The sequence below is a fragment of the Cyphomyrmex costatus genome, unplaced genomic scaffold (genome assembly GCF_001594065.2).
Source record: "Cyphomyrmex costatus isolate MS0001 unplaced genomic scaffold, Ccosl1.0 scaffold123, whole genome shotgun sequence".
Lineage (NCBI taxonomy): Eukaryota > Metazoa > Arthropoda > Insecta > Hymenoptera > Formicidae > Cyphomyrmex > Cyphomyrmex costatus.
The window spans coordinates 1,138,591-1,159,807 of record NW_017275207.1 but is presented as its reverse complement, the minus strand read 5'-3'; the positions used below and the strand labels follow the sequence as shown (position 1 = coordinate 1,159,807).

The window sequence follows — 21,217 nt, the reverse complement described above, 5'->3', positions numbered from 1 at the left end:
CCAGGCAAACAGATTCTTTTTATTTATATAAACCTATTGGATTCATTTTGTTCGTTCGCTTACTGCTTCGTGCGACGTCTAAAATATTTCAATTTTCGTTTACTGACAGTCTTTATTAATCTGTAATTTTATATTCATAATTTAAATACATCATTTAATGAACGAATCAGTTTACTTACAGTTCCTATACATTAATATATAATATTTTTCATGAATATTTCATATATTTTAATTACAAGTTTATATAAGTAAAAGAGGGAAAACTATATTCTGTTTTATAAGTTAATAGATATTGTTTTTAAGTCGAGCTTTAGAAAATTAAATTTAAAAAATAATGAAATATATTATATATACACAATATTATATTTGAAAAAAATTAGATGTATGCCAGTTTGTTGTGTCAAAAAATACGATACATAAAACTGTATATTTAACACGAACGAACATTATATAGCATCCAATTACTCGGGCAAAAATTGCTTCGTCAAAGAAAATATATCGTTCAAATAGAAGTTAATGTGTCCGCTGAATCAGATGTGCGCGTGTTGCTGATAGAGAACAAATCGTCGGCAATATCGTCTCGGCGCCGATGTGAAATTTTGATCGGGAAAAACGAGAGGCTTAGTTTTATCAATAATTATTACGCAGAGCCGGCAGGGGCACGACTAACACATTCAGATAATTTCTCTTTCTCTGTCGTGACTTCTCTCGCGTGCTCGGGAGACTCTGTCTCTTTCTCTCTCGTACTTATTCTTTCTCCTTCTCTCGTTCTGCCGATCGAATCGATATACGTGCACGAATGCGGCTTCGTCCACTTCTTCTTTCACGTGACTACCGCAGGAAAGAGGGCCGACCGAATCAATATCTCACACAGACATTTCGACCTCGTCGCTGTCGCCGCGAGCTCCTCGTACCCTTCGAAGGTCGTTCTCATCGTCTGACAATGACTCGAGATTCGACGGTGCAAAACAAATCTCTGAATCTCTAATTAATCCGTCTTTTTACCGTACCGCGACCGACACACGCAAAAACATTCGCGTGTCATGTAGCGTGAGTGTGAGAGCACGTGCACCGAATGTGAGCGCGCATCATCGGGAAGCACGCATGTACGCGTTCAATTGCAGCGTGTTTAATGTACATGAATTGACACTCTGCGCGTATTAAGTTATGTGGGACCTCGGTAAGGCTTTCGCACAACTACTTGACAGTTTAACTAATTCCGAGTATCGTTAAAAATTGCAGCAAACGCGAAACTTTACATGAAAATTGAATTAGAATATTGACGATTCGTGAGAGATAGCATATTATCGTACTAGGCAACCTTGGGATGTTGTTTCTATTTGTACTCTATTTCTGTTATTTGCTGAATATTTAATATCCCCTTATTTTACAACTTTCATAGTCTAATAACCCAAAATGTGTATATTTTATATACACATAAAGATTCCAATAAAAAAAACTAAATTTATCAAAATTAATTAAAATAAATGTTATGAATATTATACGAGTTACACGTTTAATGTAGAATCGTCCAAAAAAACACGTTAAATTTTAATATCAAACATATCGGAAAATTAGTTAAGAATTCAGTAAATTAACTATTATTTAATTCTTCCTAATATACATATATATATTTTACACACAGCATTTCCATAAAGCATAAAATAAAGATTAAAAAAAAAATAGGTCGCGTTTTAATTTGAAAATAGCGACGTGCCGGATATTAACCAGAGATGTGGTTTTCATACACTGCAAGCTTTTACTTGGTTGGGCGGCTCATTTATAACATCGCCATTATAATGCACCGGTTAGATACGTGATTGCGGTCGATTGGACAAATCAGTCGACGATATGCGAGAACCAACGATTCGATCCACAGAGGAAGAGCGCGTTAGATAGATAGATAGATAAATAGATGGATAGAAATAGAAAAGAAAGAAAAAGAGAGGGAGGAAGGGAGGGGGAGAGAGAGAGAGAGAGAGAGAGAGAGAGAGAGAGAGAGAGAGAGAGAGAGAGAGAGAGAGAGAGAGAGTTACGTAAATAGAGACACACAACACCGGAGATGAGAGAGAGAAAAGAGAAGAGGACAAAGAGTGGTGAGGTAGAAAAAATGATTTTTAACATTTCCGATAGATTGCACCTGATTACCCGGATCGTACGAGCGGGCACATGCAATTCTGCAGGCGGATAGCTGTGTGCGTGTATGCATGAGCACGCTCGTTCATTCGATAGGGCTCCCTTTGTGCGCGAGACCGAGAGTAAAGTAAAAAAAAAAAAAAAAAGAGGAGCGAAATTAACGGAATGAAACAATGGGAACGACCGGGCTTAAGGGTTGCTGCCGACTGTGTAATGGAATTAGGTCCGATTAAATTAGCTAAAAGGATTTTGGGTATGTACCGAAGGAGCAAACTACGTTTTCGATATTATCGTATTTCTTCCTCGCGCTTGCGAATACAACCGGTACTCCGCTCGCCACCACCCTTTTCCCCTCTCTCTGTCTCTCTCTTAATGCAACTTCAATAACTGTTACGTATAACTTACATTCATATAGATTTTTAAGCGGAGAATGTAAATGTCGTTCTTTCTCCCATCTCATAAAAGGCTAAGATACAATACTATACGCGTTCAAATATTAAAAGTTAATCACTTTTTCATATGAAATCAGTTTTAATCTGAACCGTAAGAATTGAAAATATCTCTTTTATACTACTACGTTCGTAATGATTTCAATCACAATTTAAAAATAATGTGTGTGTATTTTCTATTATATCGAATTATATTCTCAAATTAATAGTGAAACAACTCTTTCAACTGTTTAATGCAATGTTCAATACACGCTTATCTGAAAAAAACACAACTAAAAAATAATAATTAGAAATAGATAAATATAAATTTATTTATTTATTTACACATAATTTGGTTCTATAGTTATAGCTTCAATTCATATAATTAGTTAAATGAATAATGGAAACAATCAAATTACAAGTTAATAATTCTTAAAGTTCTGATCCAGATCATCAAGATAATTTTAATTAAAGGTTTTTTTTTCAAGAAAATTGTAAAAGAGAGAAAGAAACATAGATAAACAGATAGATACAGATCATAATTTATTAAGTATTGTAGAATTATATCCTCTCAAAAAAGAAACAAATTCGCAATAAAGATAATAAGAAAAATAACAAAAATAATCAAAATAGAAATAGGAAAATAGTCGAGAAGAAGGATAGGAGCAGAAGACTGAAACATATCGCAATTTAATATTAAATATCTAAAAATGTTTTATACATGTGTTGTAACCACATAATGTATCCAAAAATGTATGCTGATATAACAAATAAAAAATTTAAACTTAATAAACAATTATATAGTTTACTATTAAAATCAGCTGGAAAGGTGGCACTACTACAATGTCCCATGGGATATTATTCCAAAATTCAATGACAGAATGTCTCCAAGAATTCTTGTATAGCACGAAGGCTCAAAGAGAAAGAGAGAGAGAGAGAAAGAAGCATCCAACGAAAGAGGTACCAGGAAGCTTTACCGCAAAGCAACAGAGATCTGACTGAGTAAACATGATATCGCACATACGGTAGTAAGTGGATCTTTTTGAAAGAGTTTAAAATTCATTCACAAGAACGTAAAAATAAGGCACGGCCCTCACTCGCTCGCCGCGTGCACTACTAAACGCGCCGCCGGCAAAAATTCCTATGCGTCGATGCGCTATTTTCCGCTCGGGCCTTTTTGCGTTGCACATCCGTTCTTTGATACGCATAGAGAATCCGGGGAAGGGAATCCGCGAAGCGAAGTACCGCCTTCTCGCGCGCGCGGATAGAGAAAACTTTTCCGCTCTTCTATAACATCAGCATACTGCTGCTGGGGAGAAATTGCGGAGGAAGACCGGAAACGCATCGCTCCCGCCCACAGTCGGAGCGCGGAGCAGCCGAAATTCGTTCATTAAGGAAGTTACCGGCCGCGCAAAAGTAACGTGTGAGCGCGAGAAATAATTGACATTCGGCCGCTGTATCGCGCTTGGATAATAACCGGCTGACTATGCGAGCTCGCAGGATGCAATTTGTTTTCTAACAAGCACACCGCACGCCTGCCCGCCGCGCGACTTCGGATTACGCGAATCACTATTTCATCACGGACGCAATTAGAGGCCATTCCGGAGTCACGCGCTGTTTAATCGGCATTTCGGGAGTTACTTAAAAGAGGGGAAAAAAAACATCGACAAACTTCAGATTTGATATTTCCCGGAGCACCGGGAGATAGATGCGAGATCCTTCTTATCGGTATTAGTTGCAAAGTTACGTCATGCTGAAAATGGAGGCGTCGACGCGACTAATAGTCCTCTATTAAATATTCACCGTAACGAAAAATCGATTTCAAATTCGTCGCGGAATTCATAATCGAAATTTGATCCGTTAAAAGTAGAACGTACTCAAAATAAAACTGTGACCTACAAAAGATATGGGAAATCGTTAATTAACCGAAATTATACTTTATATAAGTTACTCACGTTATTAGTGAACGATTTTGAGCCTAACGCTTCGGTTGTTAACTTAAGCTTTTATACGTCTGTTAGTGTAAATATATGACGCAGAGCGACGCGAAAACCGAGGGGGTAACCACTATCTGAAATATTGTCCCACAGATTACATGATTTCATTTAATTTTATATAATTTTATTTGATGACAAATAATTTTCCTCACTATATATGCGGTCATTTGGTAAAATTAACGATTTTATCTAATATTACACAATTATTTCTTGTAATTGTCGAATTATATATCGAAATTTTGTACAAATTTTATAATGATTTCAGGGACTCTGTCCCACGATTACATTAAGTGATTACCCCCTCGGCGAAAACAATAGAGAGTGAAACGAACGAAGAATTAAACATCTGAAATTTATACGTAAGCCGCGTTACGTCACTACGTGTAGAGTGCTGCAGTTTTGTTTCGTTGAAAAGTAAGCAACTTAATAGAGCGAGGAGTATTACGTGTGAGCAAACCATGTCATTTGCATTTCTGTATTTACATTCGCGAGCGCGAGTCGATGAGATAATTCATCCGGAGAATCCTTTAAATTGCGATGCTGGCATTACGTGTTTCGCGGACTTGTCGTTAAATGGAGAGAAATCGAAATTCAGAAAATGTATAAAGACACGTCTTTCTCTCTCTCTCTCTCTCTCTCGCTCTCATGATTCTATCCTTGGGAAACGTGGACAGTGAGGAAATATTTGCGCTAAAGCGAAAGCGCTATACGCATAAAGCTGAGGCATTATCAACTGAACGGAAAACAATGGAGATATCGATCGCCGATTCGCCGCGGTATGCATCCATTCGGGTAGGGTTCGTCGTTGCGGCGCCCGGTTTTACATTCACATTACGGTTCACACTTTCGACGCATTTAAGTTCCTATGAGCTAACTAGTTACCACACATCTGCCAAGATTCCGCACTGGCGGAATATAGTTCACGAAATATCCGCCGGTCGGGAAAATTATTATTGCGCTTCGCGCTCACTGCTTCGAGATTCAAACGCGTCGTAACTTTTTAATCCAATACAACTTTATACACGATACCATTTCTCGACCATTATTAAAGTTCATGATAACCTGGTTCGTAATATAATTTGAACAACATGAAAACAATGTGAACTGTAAAAATAAAATTTTCCAACAAATCAAAAGTTTATCTCTATAACGAAAAATAAGTAACATTTCATCTCTTAGTAATTCGTTTTATATCAATTTCTATTTTTAAGATATATATGTGTATGTATGTGCTTCGTGTTAATACTACTAAGCTCACAAACGTGTAGTCGAAAATTTTATATCCATACAAATTTAGATCTATAAGAATTTGTCTTCCAATTTTTACAAAAAAAAAGAACACCGATAAAGAAATTTACTGAAATTAATTTAATACTCTACTTAAAAAACGTCGAAATAAAAAGTACATGAAAACAGCGTAACGTACATCTTCTCTAAGCAATATTAATTCATCAAACAAAAATCAAGATAAAATATAATTATATAACGGCAAGCTTAATTCTAGCTATTTTCGTACGTTCTAATCTTAGGAGAGTGCGAATAATACTGCCGTAAAGAGGAAGCCGGCCGTAGAAAAATTCCGTATTGCATACAGACAAAATCAAGAACAAAAAATATTCAACATTCAACAAATTTTCATTAGAAGATCATATTATCGCACATCGCATCATGTCGCCACACAGTAACATTTTCAGCAAGCCTGTATTTTTTAATGCGTATTTTTTAATACGTAGCTTCACGTGAAAATGGTTGCGTGCAATTATACGGAAAATATTTTCCATACTCAACGAGCTTCCGTGTTATCGAGTTAAAAGCATGCCATGTATAATATCAAGAATGGCATATTGACATTTTTTGCGAGCACTCGATTAAAAAATAATGCATCTGTATGTGAAAAATTACGAACGAATCGCTTTATTAATATAATTTAGTGAAATTTAATGGAGTTTTTATTTATTAAAATAAAAACGTAACTTAATTAAACAAAATGTAAAATATGAAATAGTCAGATTTGCTTTTCGGATATCTATATATAATATATTTTATATATATATATATAAGATGTTCTATTTTAATGGAAAAATAATTGTATATTCTTTGAAACTTGATGTTGTACAAAAATGTCTCAAATAAAAAAGTTTTAAGGTTCAAGAAACTTAAGTTTAGGTTTTAATGGTAAAACTATGTAAAAATGACTATTATTTCTTAGACGGAATATCTAGTACTTTTTTTTTATGGAAATTGAAAGAGCATCGAATAAAAGAGTATTTGTGACGAAAAGCTGTTAATTTTATAAATATTCTATGCTTATTTACCTAATATCTATCTAATATCTTGATATAAATATGAAATAAATAAAAAATGTAAAATTTTCATTTTTCAGTTATCTTATCTTAATACTTTCATGTAGGGAATGATAAGATAAATTAAATTAAATAAAGATAACATACAATTGCTTAACAAAAGAATCATTTTCAATGTATTACACTACAAGTACATACTTTTTGTAAACAACACTAGGTTGTTTATATAGGTCTAGGTTTTTTTTTACGCCAATTTGATTCACTTAATTATTCTATTTTTATAAAAGTACTACAATAAAAATTATTGAAAAATGAATGTTTTACAAGTTTCATTTTAGGCATTTCAAATTTAATGTAAAGATACATGAGATATTTCATTTAAAAAAATGGTTATGCTGTTCATATAACTTTGACACCTCCATCCAAGAAACCAATAACGCATCTTCTTTGAGCCGTCAAAAATTTTTATCTGAAATATTATTTTATGCACTGACAAACTTGGGAAACATGATGTTGCTTCTATTACGTGAAACACACTGTATACGCACACACATAAACATGTACATCAGTTAATTGTAAATAGAATCTTGGTTTTAATTAATTAATATTAAATGTGCACATGGCAAGACAGTCACAATTCTGAACAAAATTAAATGTAATATTTTGTTACTAATTCAAGAATATAAGCATTCATAAAATAATAAATAATAAAATTAGTAAATGTAATTAATAAAATTGCGCAATTGATTAAATAAAACTGCAATTAAATACGTTGATAAAAATTAATTGAATTAATATCATACGATAAAAATATCCAAAATATTCTCTGAGAATTATTACTTTATTAATATTTTCCTTTCAATATTGCCTTCGAGATATCTAATATTAACATATTTCACAAGATTACACAAGGTACCGATATTGTGCTTGGTACATAAAGTAAAGTCTCCGCAGTATAAAATATTTATCCTCCAAGCGTATAGAAAAACATTCGAGGAAACGATCGAATAGTCGAATTTCTTCCGTGAACACATCGTGTGGTAAATCGGTGGATAGAGTGCAATTAGAACGCAAAATTGGTCGCGTGTAAGAGAGAGCGAGGGGTTAAAAAGCCGCTCAAAAGCAATTTGACGTAGCGTGGTGGATGCATCGGGTCGCTTTGAAGCCATAAATTCGCGAGGGGTTGCGCAATTGCGGGTGTGACGGGGGTGGCTCGCGTTGTCCAATCGGACGTTGCGCTCGGGCTGCTCGTTCATGCGTTTCAACGCTTGCAAATCATTCATTCCGACTCATTGTCGGCAAGTTCGCTGCGCGCTACACGCACGTTGTCACACCACACAAAATGCACGCTCTGTCTCTCTCTCTCTCTCTCTCTCTCTCTCTCTCTCTCTTTCTCTTTCTCGCTCCACGCCATGGAGAATTCCTCGGAACAGGACGCAGCGGGGAGACCATGCCCTTGAATATTTATCGTTCCCGCGGGACCGAATTCTGCGTCGACGAGCTCGCCGCCGTCGAGCCACACGAATTGGCGCGAAAACGCGGTCATTACGACGCAACCAAGCCACGAATCGTCAAACGAGATCGTTATTGAGACGACGTACCGTTACGCGTCGTGAGAAGGAGAAGAAAAATAGGCAGCGAGAAATTATTCATCAATAAAATTCGGTATTGTTTTCAGTGATCGCGTCGGATCGTTTTATTTAACTATCCGACTACGAGAATAGTATATCCATATTTGCTTCCACTTACATTAACTATTATATAATAAATTACTTCATCTACTAATGACGCTGAATATGCAATAAGCTAATGAAATAGCTATGTGATTCGCGTGTAACTACAAATCGCAATATGGTAACTAATTCAGGATACACGCAACAAAATATAGTTTACTGTTTTTATTACATGCACTCTCAAATCTGATCCAGTTCGAAAGCTCGCTGAATTATTTTGGAGTACGCATGCTCCTTTTAACTCCGTTGTGAAGCTTCATTAGCGATTGATCGATCATTCCGAGCAAAATGGAACGGAGTTCCCAGCGACCTTTGTTATTCTAAAGCGGACGTGTGATTACATAACTTTTCCACTTTTTTGTACTAATAAAAGAGTAAAAAGTAAAAATTTTACGCGCGAATTACGTGCTCCGAGCCGTCACAGCTTTTTTATTTTTAGCGGGAAGCCATGAAGATTCGATTACGTGAGATTCGATTGCGTGAGATTCATGAGAGATTTCGAACGATGAAAAATACAAAGAGCGAAAGAGCTCGCTAACAATTGCGCGATCGAACCCGCATCGAGTGTAATCGCGAGATACATCGGACACCAATATAACGGATACGTCAAATAACGGTCTCGCTTTGCGACGCGCCGCATGCTGACGTATCGGCTATGAACTCTCCCGATTCCTCACAAATCGCAAGGAAGGGAGGAAGGTTAACAGGCCACACGACAAGAGGAGAAACGAACAGAGACGAAAAGAAAGAACGGGGAGGGGTGAGAGAGAAGGGAGAGAGGCTACAAGAGCGAGACTGGCGAGTTCGTTCAAGCATCTAAAAAAGGGGAACGCAAGAACGCCCGTGGATTTGCGTTGATGTATCGCCCGAGGTGAGCGAGAGAAAGAGAAAAGGCCGAGTAAACGAGAGAGAGAGAGAGAGAGAGAGAGAAAGAATAAAACGAGAAGGAGAAAGGCGTAGCAGAGGCAGGAGGGAGAAATATTTGTAGATTATGCTGGCGGGGCAACGCCACCCGCCTGTTCTTCGCGAGAACGTAGCCCGTCGTGGGACTAAAATTAAAACGAGGCACACCCCGATACCAGCATGCGTGCGCCTAGAAATGCTCAAAATACTTTATATCGATATTATCAACTCGGCCACAAAGTGTGTCATCGTTCCAAACACTAATTTGACAATAGATACTTTAAGCCTATACCTCTAATGATACCCAGAATATATATATTTGAATGCGATGTATAATCAGTATGGATCATAAATTTCGTATTAAATACAGTGTTATACAAACATTTCTTTTACTATACTCAACGGAGGACTCACATTAACGCTACAAGAGACAATGTACTTTCGAGTAAACTTCCAATTAAGTCCAAGTACCCTTCAATTCCGATATCAACTCTAAAAACTTTATTAATCTCAAGTAATCTTGAAGTTATACTTAAGAAAATGGAACATGATAATATTCGTGAGAAAAACTTGTGTCCTTTTAATTTCGCCGAGAGAGACGTGCAACGAGTCGGTGATAGCAAATTGCAACAGGTATAAAAATCTTATTTACATGAGGATCTTTAAAAATACATTTTAACTCCCCCGAGATAGAAGATCAAGACGGCGCAAAACCGTATGCACCTTACGGAATACATTGTCAAGAGTTTACGGTGAAGATGCCACGAAGATGATGCTCCATGTTTGCGAGCTTACTCACGCTGCTAACCGTCGGCGCCGCTTTTGCTTCGCTCCTGCTTTGTGCGCTTTCAGCCGCGACAACCGGCGCGTTACTCAACTTACTTACGCGCGCGACCCTCGAATTACGTCGTCCTCGAGTATGCACGCGTCATCTTTTTGTGTGTCTCCCTCCCTCTCGCACCGATCTTCTCCCACTAAAGATTAAACCAGAATAGCGGACAATCGCGCGGCAGTATTCCGCGAGATCAGCAATCGGTTATATTGCTCCGACGCGAGCTTTTCTCAATTAAAATTCGATTATACAAGAGAGCTACTTATCTGTCGCCGTAATTTAATTAGCTAAATCGAATTCCCCCGTCATGGCAAATTTCACTTGTAATTAACTAAGACGCAAGGTTTAGTAATAAATTTTCACCATTCCGGCTTAATTTACCGACACGTCCTTTATTAATTCTTTATGTTAACTCGATACTTATAGTGAAACATAAATTTTTATCGAAGCAAAATCGACGCACAATTTATCAGAAAACGCATTTATACTCCGATTGTCGCATTATACAATCTATGATTTTCTCTCTTTTTCCGTTATTTGAAACCGATTGAACGATCAAACGTTTTTCTAGAACGAAAGTCACCCGATGAAAGTGAAAAATCCATTGAGTATATCTTTTTTTCAAATTCGATTGAAATAATAATCATTGATTGACTCACACAATGTTAAATCATCATCAATCATCAGATTATGTGATACGTTATTAAAATCGTACAATCTAAATTAATATATTTATTAATACTATTGATAATTCGAGAAGTTATTTTTGGGATTTTTTATTGTGAAATGTTTTTTAATTGCACATTATACTCTCTTCGAGGAGAATTTGCATTTATTTTATCTTTATAGAAGAATAACGAATTATTAATAGTGCATCAATTTGCACATGAAATGTCACTTCCAGAAAGAATATTATTCAATGTTATAAGAATAAATGATGATATTCTAAATTTAAATATACACAAATAGTTAAAAATAAAAAAGTAATAAGACTTTCTGGTACCGCCAACTCATTTTTATACGTTTTAATATCCTTCATGATAATAAATCCTCACAATAGAACTAACAACATTTTGCAAGTTATTTCATTTAAATTAAATTTTAAATATTTCTGTATTCACGCACGTATATTTACATCCTATATTTGGCACCATTAAAAGAACAAAAGACAAAAATGAAAGTTAAATATGATTAATAAAGGTAATATTTACAAAAATTTTAAATTATATAGTATAATAATTATATTAATAACACGCACACTTCATATGCGTTTAATTCTTTTACTCACAAACATGCTTTAAATTACATATTCTTAAATGACAAACACTAATAACAATACGACTTACTTTGGTACGCGCTCCGTTAAAAACAAATGAGTTAAAAGAAACGGCAAACATTTTGCTCCCGTCCATTGTCTCCATTGCATATCTAGATTTAATTATCTCGCTAAAATACTACATTTTAATTTTCATCTTAATTAAAAATTTATCTCAACGGTACATTACTTTGAAACGTTCAACAATATTTGTATACGAAAAAGAGATAAATCGTACCTTTCACAATATACATCCATTTAAAAAAATGCATGAAACATTGTATAAAAATATTTTGTATCATTTTTTACGATCTTGCGTAAGTGATTTGAAACGTCATTAATATATATCTCGACTTTGCAAAAAAGTCAAGATGTTATAGTTTTTCTTTTTATTTATACCCATTATAATATGGCTTTTTATAAATTACTCACTCTACGAAATTTAAAAACTATATAAAAAATTTTATTTGATAAAGAGAGAAGTAAAATTAAAAAAATTTAAATTGATATTCAAATATAATAATTTTTAATCCTAAGTTAATAAATTCATTGACTTTTGCGACTTCTCAATTTTTCACCGGTTTCATCCTGATAATTTTTTTCTCGATTTTCTCTTTTTTGATCGCCAACAACCGCGATAAACCGACATAATTTTTCACCTTGACAAACATTCACGAAACTAGAAAAATAAGTCGTTATATGTATTTCAAAGGAATATCGAAAAGGAAACGCGAGAGCAACATTTTCTAAGCAGTCGTCGCATTTCGATTATCGTTAGCTGAAAACTAGAAAGATCATACAAATCTCAAGGCAGCGGGCATTTTGCCTGAGATAGTTTCGCACACGTTACATCATAACCCATAAAACGAGCGGCTTCCGCGCCTATATAATCTCTCTCACACATCTACGTACGGTCGCCGACGATGATGTCACGGGATAATTCGCCATGATGACGCCGCGAAAAAGAAGAGTACACAAGAGAGCATTCGCTAATTCGTCGTATAGTACTGGGCGTTGTAGCGTTTATGGGCGTAACCGGTAAATTTCAACTGACATATTCGACAAAACGTATTATGAAATTGCATTCTGACCTTTGATCAAATCTCGGAAGAACGAGTTGTAAACGCAAGTGCCCACGTCAGATTGTTACACGGGTCTCGCTGTATTTCCCGGCTGACGTAAACTTCCGGTGCGCAGCTACCTCCATATATTGAGAACGCCCGAATGGAAGGGTAGGAAATTAAAGTCACGGAGGTGAATAAATAAGAGGAATGTATAACAAGTTAAACGTTTATGACATGCGCGGGTTTAATTAAATTTTAAAATTATGAAAATTTAAGTTGTTTGTCTCAATACCGGGTGCTTGATCTCTTGAAAAAATATTAAATGAACATTTCATTTTTTCTTTCAACAGCGTTTTATACCATCGAAATTAGATTACTGCAAAGTTACATATAAATATCGATAATAATAAAATAGAATTCTACAGTAGATATTTTGATCAAGATTTAAATATAAATTAAATAAAACGAAAAAGAAAAAACTATTTCTAAATCTGTGAGTAGTGCAAAATATTTAACTCTGACACACAATTGTGCATTGAATTATGTAATATTTGCTATAGATAATATTTGTGCGTGCAACTGTCACGTTGAATATAAATGCATTTGAAAAATGAAATTAGTGACGTCTGTCGTTCAACGAAACGACGACAATGTCACATCATTACAAGGATTTGTCATCACATCTGTCGTGCCTGCGGTCGACATCCTGGTGAAATCTCGCCTAAGTCTCATTGTGAAAAACGTATCGATTACACGGGTATCGTTGTAAAGACCTTCGGGTGTCGAGCCTTCGGTAGGTAGGTGCGACTTCCTACGGGTGCTGTAAACACGTCGGGAACCACCGGCTAAACGCCGGCGCTAGAAAAAGAGTCCCACCGTCGTGCGCCCGGCAGGGAGGAGAGGAGCGTGGAAGGCCTCTCAATAGGATGAAAGACGGCGAGGTCGGAATGTCAGTTGGACACGCCCATTGGAAGGTACTGTAATTTGATGCGTTTGTGCGCGGATGCGCGTCACCGGCAAGCGACGCATTTACGCGCGGCTATGTACCTGTATTTGTGTCTCTTCCGCCTCCTCCTTCCTTTCCCGCCGACGTGAAAATTATCCATCCGCGTTACGTCATGTAGAAAAAATATGCGCAGCCCGGTTATACGAAAGAAACGCGATCCGATCGGTATCGACGTGTTGCAAACGCGCAACACGCACGTGGTGTAAATATTGTACGCGGTGCGTCATTCGTAAGCATAAAACGAATATAACGAGTCCTGGTTTCGAGTGAGCGAGGGGAAGATCATAGAGAGTAAACACACGCACACACACACACACCTTCGTTGTAATTTTAATTTTCGTTCGCGCCTACCAGACCGAAAATACAACAACGCTTCTCTCGCGGAAGCTTGCAAGATTTAAGCTAAAATTGGCTTTAAATCCTCTCAATCTATCTTTAATCAATTGGCGAAATTGGCGGGCAATTAAGCGTAAATGAGAGAATAAATGATACCTCTGCGCATTATTAATAATTCTCGCAAATTAATATCGCGTAATGTGATCGCGATAATCACTCACTGTACAGAGAGACGTATCGGCAATCGCCGTTGTAATGATTCATTGACACAATTAATTAATAATGAAGAAAAAATAAAGAATTGTAATTGTCAGCTGACATCTACACTAGCAGCTAGGAAAAGTGCATGCTCACTGATAATGCAACAAGATGGATTCCAGAGAGAACATTCGTTCGAGAAAATATATTCTAAGAAAATAATGTTTTGGTAAAACAGGTGAATTCTCCGCGAAGAAGAAAAAAAGCCTATGATTCGTTTGACCAAAAAAATATATAGTCGAGGTACAAGCAATCGTAACTCTACACTTTTCACTTCCACTTACACGCGCTTTTATTTTTCTTTCCTCTCTCCAGCTTCAAGGCACACAAGTATGCGCTGCTATAAACATGGCAAGTAAACATGGCAAGTGTGAAAGAGTGTAATAAACGAATCTCTCTCTCTCTCTCTCTCTCTCGAGGTTACGAAAGCTTTTGAGACGCTGCGTCGCATCGAAACGCAGCACGTCGCGATAAGGCATGATAAAGGAAAGACGCCATACATACTCCGAAATGCCGGCCGTCCTTCCCAACTGAACGCCTCTGGTCGCAATTTTCACAGCCGCGAAGAAGTCTCCGCTGAGCATCTGCCGTCGATGCCGTCGTCCCACAGTCCGTCGACGCGTTTTTCCGTCGCGATAAACCGACGAGAAACCGCGGAATCCGGCTCGCACACAGAGAGACGCGAAATGGAGGTTACGCGCGTTCCGGCGCGAACAAATGAAGAGCGACGTGGGCGAGCGAGAGAGTGTTATACGATCACAGGCAGTTGAACGTTTCGAAACGCGCGGCTATCGCGTGGTTACCGCGATAATTCGGCGGCGATAACGGTTAAAAAAGTGCCGGGGCGCGAGCTGACCGAAAATTCGAATCGGCCGTGCCACTCTCCGATCTCTCGACGCCACTGAGAGCCGACTGAACCTCCTCGCACACGCCGCGCTCTTGAGTGACCAACTTCAGAGCGCGGAATACGTTCCATACGTCTCGATTTCACGCGTTCGAGATTACGTTACCGCGAGAACGTGCTTCGCGCATATCGCGCACCCGTAATTTTAGACGCGATGCGTTCACTTATTTTTAGATCACGTTTCACATCTCTCGTCTCCGTTTATTTGCGATTTGTGTACTTGATCAATCGTGTTCCACCAATATACGTACTTGATATCATAATGTAATGTTAAATATGTATCTTTAAAAGATACAGAAACGAGTCGCGCGTATTATTACCAACCATATAGTATTTGCGCAAACGATCGCAGGAATGAGAATCGATTAGTACGAAGCAAATAAACGTGACATTATTAAGCGAAGTAACTCGATTTCATTCGTTTGTTAGAGATTCAAATAAATATTTAAATAGATTATATATAAATATATACCTTTTTCTTCCGCGTATCCAAATATATGCATATAATTTACCGCTCATTATTCACTCTGTCTTCTTTTCTTTCCTTTTTTTTTTTTAATTAAATAAGAAGAGTCAATCTTTTTCTTAAATTTTCTAGATAAGCTTGATCACAATGTTTCATAGCTTAAAATTTTTAATTCCAAATATTGCTTCCTTACTTCAAAAGTGACACAACTCAAAGATTTAAATTTCCTAAAAACAAAGAAAACCTGACAGACAATTATTTACCAACCGAACAATATCGGTAAAAAATATATTCTTAACGTAATAAATTGTCTTTTTCTATTATTTTCGTTTCACAACTCTTAGAAAACTGATCTTTTGAGTTACGACGATTTCAACAATTTTTTTATGACGTCGAGTTAGTTCATTCTTTATGACTGATACGTTCATGTTTACTTGACTCATGGCAATAATTTAGAAGTCACGCTTTCTTTAATTGTATTACTTTCGAAGCATAAAGGAGCGATAAGTGAAGAGAATAGTAGTTATAATAAAATTTAGAATATCGATTGTTAAAATGTGAAGTGAAAATTACAAATATAAACAAATTCACTAGATTATTTAGTTTCACGAATCAATACCTAGTAAATTAGCTCGCTCTTTAAATTTTCATTACACGTTAAGATACGCAATCGATGTCTAAATATATAACAAAAGATATATACAAAAATCAAAATAGACAAATGCACTACGTCAAGTGACATTTTCTTCTACGTGCCTTTCCCTCTTGGCAAAATAATTTTTGTCTTCTGTATTTTCAATTAACTAAAATCTCGATGATTGCAGTTATTAATACTTTGGCACACATGAAATCTAATTGCGCTATGAGTGTCAAACTGTCAGTATGGAGATTGTCAGCCGATCGAATTTGCAAATATCTCGGGCACATTCTTTTGACGGCGTTTTCAATCGCAGTGATGCAAATCACGAGTGGATGCGATATCCAGTCTTCATAAAGTTATGCTTGATTAAATATGTATTCGATATATGTGTATAAAAAGCGATTGCAATGCGTTTCCCACCTGCCATTTCACATTTGACTTTTAGATTTTAATTCGGAGCTGAACTTCACGCGGCATATAAATTTATATGAAAGTCGGAGTAAGTTAAATTACTCCCGATGCAGATTATCTCGATTAAAAAACTGCACGTAATACCGCATGACTATAATACATATACACAAACTAACGTGAGAAGAATTATTTCCCGCCGTCCGACGATTCTTTACGACCAATTTAATTTCAGCGCTCCTTAGAAAGCAACCCGATAACAACTATTTTCCGCCGCGACGTCTCCGTAGTAAAAAAAGTATCCCACTCTTCGACTCTAAATAGCTTTATATATATATATATATATATATAAAGCGTCACAATACTTGCATTTTAAGATACGTATTCTCATTAGCCGTGACGCGTGACGCAGCGTGTTATCGGCGTTTACCGTATCGGAAACGCTGAGCTCTTGCGACATTTTCAGCAAACATACATATCGCTGCGATTATCACGTGTAATTTTTTTCTCACGATAACGCGTCGAGGCCGCGACTCGCGATGAATTTTCGGAAAAACAGTCGCGACGGCGCGACGCACAGAGACGCGCTGTTCTCAAGCCGCGTGACGTCATCCCGCGCGGCCGACGGACGCGCGACATATGTAGGTATACACGTATTATATATATATATATATTTTACGCATACACACTAATCATGTAAAAGCGTACGATACAAATATATACGCGGCCATGCGGAAAACGTCATCCATCGCGAGACCTCACTCCGCGGATCGCCCCCTAAGCGCGTTCAAAAATACTAGCGGAAGTGCCTCCGAGTATCATTTTATTTTTGTACAACATTCAGTAACGATAAGGATAAAAGTGTACGCGAGGAAGACTCCAAGTAACGAGTTTCAACGCCGGTTGTCGAGCGGGAGAATCTCTCTCTCTCTCTCTCTTCGGGTGAAACTACTTCATTACTCCGCGTCGAAGAAAAGTTGACGACAAGGATTGAAAAAAAAAAAAAATGATACCCGGCTGTACTCGTGTATTTTTAAGAGCCGTACCTACGCGGACGCGTCACACCCACACCGTTTGTTTCGCAACACGCACGCACGCACGTATACGCACATGACAGGTGTGCCCGATAGCGAGGACCACAGAGAATAGGGAAGTTTGTATGCATTACCTTGCTCCGGAACACGCGAAGGATTCAGACGCCGTGATGTCGGTCACCTTGGCGCGAAAAGATGCGGATTCTTTTTTTTTTTCTTTTTATCTCTCTCTCTCTCTCTCTCTCTCTTTCCCTCGCTCTCACGTTGCGTCGTCTCGAAATCGCCTTCTGGATGCCACTGGATAACACAAGGTGAAACTTCCGCGCCGGGCACTTACGAGATATTCTACGTCAAACACCACTGCTCCGGAAAAAAAAAAAGAGTATCCTCGTCGGCTCTCACTTTACTGTAAAATCCCGACGCGTGTGATTTTCGCGAAAGCACGATCCGCGCACGCACGGACGACGATCGTACGGTACGATCCGTGCGAGTTTATCACGAATGGGAAAAATAACGATCGCTCTCTCTCTCTCTCTCTCTCTCTCTCTCTTCCTCTCACACGTCAGCCGGCTCGGGTGCGCTTTGCTGATCCGTCGCTGCACCACGGTTCCAACTCATAATCAGCTTTCCCCGATCACACGAGATCCGTTTTTTTTTTTCTTCTTTTCCCTCTCGGATTCGCGCGCGCTGCCGCTTTCTCTCACTTGCTCTTTCCTTTCGCGCTTCTCACGCCGTCCCTTTCTCTCTTCCTACTCTCTGCTTTCTCTACTCCGCACGCGCGATACGTTCCTGATGTTTGCTGACGATCCGAAAATGTCAAACGTCAGTGCGAGTCGCTGACTACGAAGTACGCGCGGCCTGGACAAGTGTTGCAGCACGACGACGACGACGACGACGACGTGGGTGACGAGGAGGACGATGACAACGACGGCGACGTACTACGTGTCGCGACGATGACGACGACAGCAATAGTAGCAACGGCAGCTGGCGGCGGCGGCGACGGCGGCGGCGGCGGCGGCGGCTACGGCAATGGCGACGTACGTCGGGGGCGACGGCAGACACAACGACGTCGTTGATACGAACCGGCGCTGAACGGAAACGGGTGTATATTATAATGCAGCTGACGGAAGCCTCGATGCGATTTTTTGAGAGAGGGTGAAGAGGTAAGGCGAGCGATGCTGGTTAGGCGACGGGATTGCGACTGCTTACTGCTTGCTTGCTAGCCGCTAGCGGGGACCTGGCGCGACAGCAACTGCCCGACGGCAGCGCCCCTCTCTCTCCCCCTTCTCCCGTTCCAGCGAGCCCCTCCACCGCCCGTCGCGCGTATTCCCCTTTCCGCCCCCTCCGCCTCCCTCTCCCCAGCAGCTCTCCGGTCCGTCTCGCCCGCGCGCGTTTCTTTCTCTCTCTCTCTCTCTCTCTCTCCCTCGTCATCCCACCACATTCCAACGTTCTCCATCGCGTTCTGGAAGTCTCTCTCTCTCTCTTTCGCGCCCGCTGAATATCCTCCACCGCGTTCCTCTCCCCACCCCCGCTGCCGCGCTGACCCCTCTCTTTTTCTCCACCCTGGAACTCATCTGTCGTCTCGCTCGCATCCATGATATAACTCCGCTTCTACCTTCCTCCGTGCTCCCCTTCTAGTTCCACCGCCTCTCGCTCTCGCGCCTACCAGAGATACATCTTTTTTCCTTCCCTATATCCTCCCGCTACACGGCTAAATTTTCCCCTCTCCCTCTGCCTCTCGCTTTCTCTCTCCCGACGACTTGTGTCATCTCGCTCGCTCGCTCGCTCGCGCGATGCCACGTCGCCACCACCGCCACACCGCTACCGCCGCCACCATCGTCGTCGACGTCGCGGCCGTGGTGGCGGCGGCGGCAACGACGACGACGACGAGGCCGCCGACCGCCCCTCTCTACGGCTCGATAAATCGCCTCGGCGCGCATGCTCCGCGTTTCCCTCCCCCCCCGTTTCCCCTCCGCCTCATCGTTCTCCATATGACCGTAACTCCGTCCTCGTCTCGTTCCCGCCGCCTGGCGCGACCCAGCCTGCGCGTTCCTTCTCGCTCGTTTCGCCTGGAGAACCGGCAATGGGGTTAGGGTTAGGTTAGGTTAGATTTGGTCGCGCATCGCCTGCTGACTATCACGCCGCTCGCGGGTGGAGGGGTTTAGTCAGTCATCCCTTCCCTCCGCTCCCGGCGTCTCTCGCAGTCTGACCTCTCGCGATCTCCTTCCTTCCGCCGCGTCGCGCCGCGCCGCGCCGGTACCAACACGATGAAGGAGAACCTGCCGCACGCGTTCCGCACGTCAGAGTAATCTTGTTTCACCTCGCGCGCGAGGAAGAGTATGTAAAAGAAGGAGCGAGAAAGAGAATGATAAAGCCCGAAAGGCGGTGGGAGAGATGCATGCGTAAGGAAGGGAATCAAGCGAGATCCGAGGAAAATTCTTTATATCAACGCGCCGATGCCTTCAGCGCGCGCGGGTACGACGATGAGAAAAGATTCTCGAGTACGTGTGTGTGTGTGATGGAACGTAGGATCACCGGGCGTATTTTTCACGGACATCACGACGTGCCGAAAGTGTCGCGAAAACGATCTGATTTCGATCTCGGGGCGCGTTGCTCGACCAGATTTCCGGTCACTGTAGTATATATATACTCCGAAATTCTCGATCGGATATCTTGCTTACGCTCGCGATTCCCTACGATTGTTTCCCCCGCACGAATTTGCGAAACTGCATTCAACGGGAGGAAGAGGGAGAGATTAAAGCGAAATACGCAACGTCGCATCTCCGTGCTGTTTAGACCTCTTATCCGCTCGTAATCCCGGCATTCCCGGCTCGTGTGTGTATTCACGTATACGGTTTAACGCGGTACTTCCCAAACTTTTCGATTCAGCAAACGCCTAAATTCACGAGGAAATCTCCGAAACCTCACTAACTTAATAATTAAAATCTTGTTACGCATATAGAGCGATTGTCGCTGAAAAAAAAAAAAAAAAAAACGAAAACTAATCTAGTGCGAAATTGTCGGTTCAATTTGAATTATATCCATTCGTAAAATGTGAGGAAGCTTATTATACTTTACGATTGCATTTTAATGTTTGACTGTAGAACGCTTAAGTAATTCGCGTGTCCATAAACCAGCCTTTATAGTTGTAAATTAGAAAAGTAGAACACATCGAATATTTTTCTTCACCTTTTGCAATACCGAAGAATGGAGAAAAACGGAACTTTACAGAAAAAAAATGATACGAAAATTAATATCTTGTACGAAACGTCATGTATTGTTATCGGTTTAATTCAAATTATTCATTTCTTACATGCGAAAAAGTTTATTATGTTTTAATGATTGATCGCATTTTAATGTTCGACTATAAAACGCTTGAGCAATTCGCGTGTCCTGGCCTTCATAGTATATTTATAAATTTAGATACAGTCCTTTCGGGCAGTTGACTAGTTTT

General features: G+C 39.5%; 1 protein-coding gene across 5 annotated transcripts in view; it reads right to left on the bottom strand.

Moving 5' to 3' along the window:
• Window positions 1-18,732, bottom strand: part of LOC108781661 (TSC22 domain family protein 1) — a 361,628-nt gene extending 342,896 nt beyond the window's left edge. For all 5 annotated transcript variants that reach the window (XM_018549738.1, XM_018549723.1, XM_018549717.1 and 2 more), the window contains exon 1: window positions 17,898-18,732. The gene's annotated coding sequence lies outside the window, so the exon portion shown is untranslated. The remainder of the gene's footprint in view (window positions 1-17,897) is intronic.
• Window positions 18,733-21,217: the final 2,485 nt, after the last annotated feature.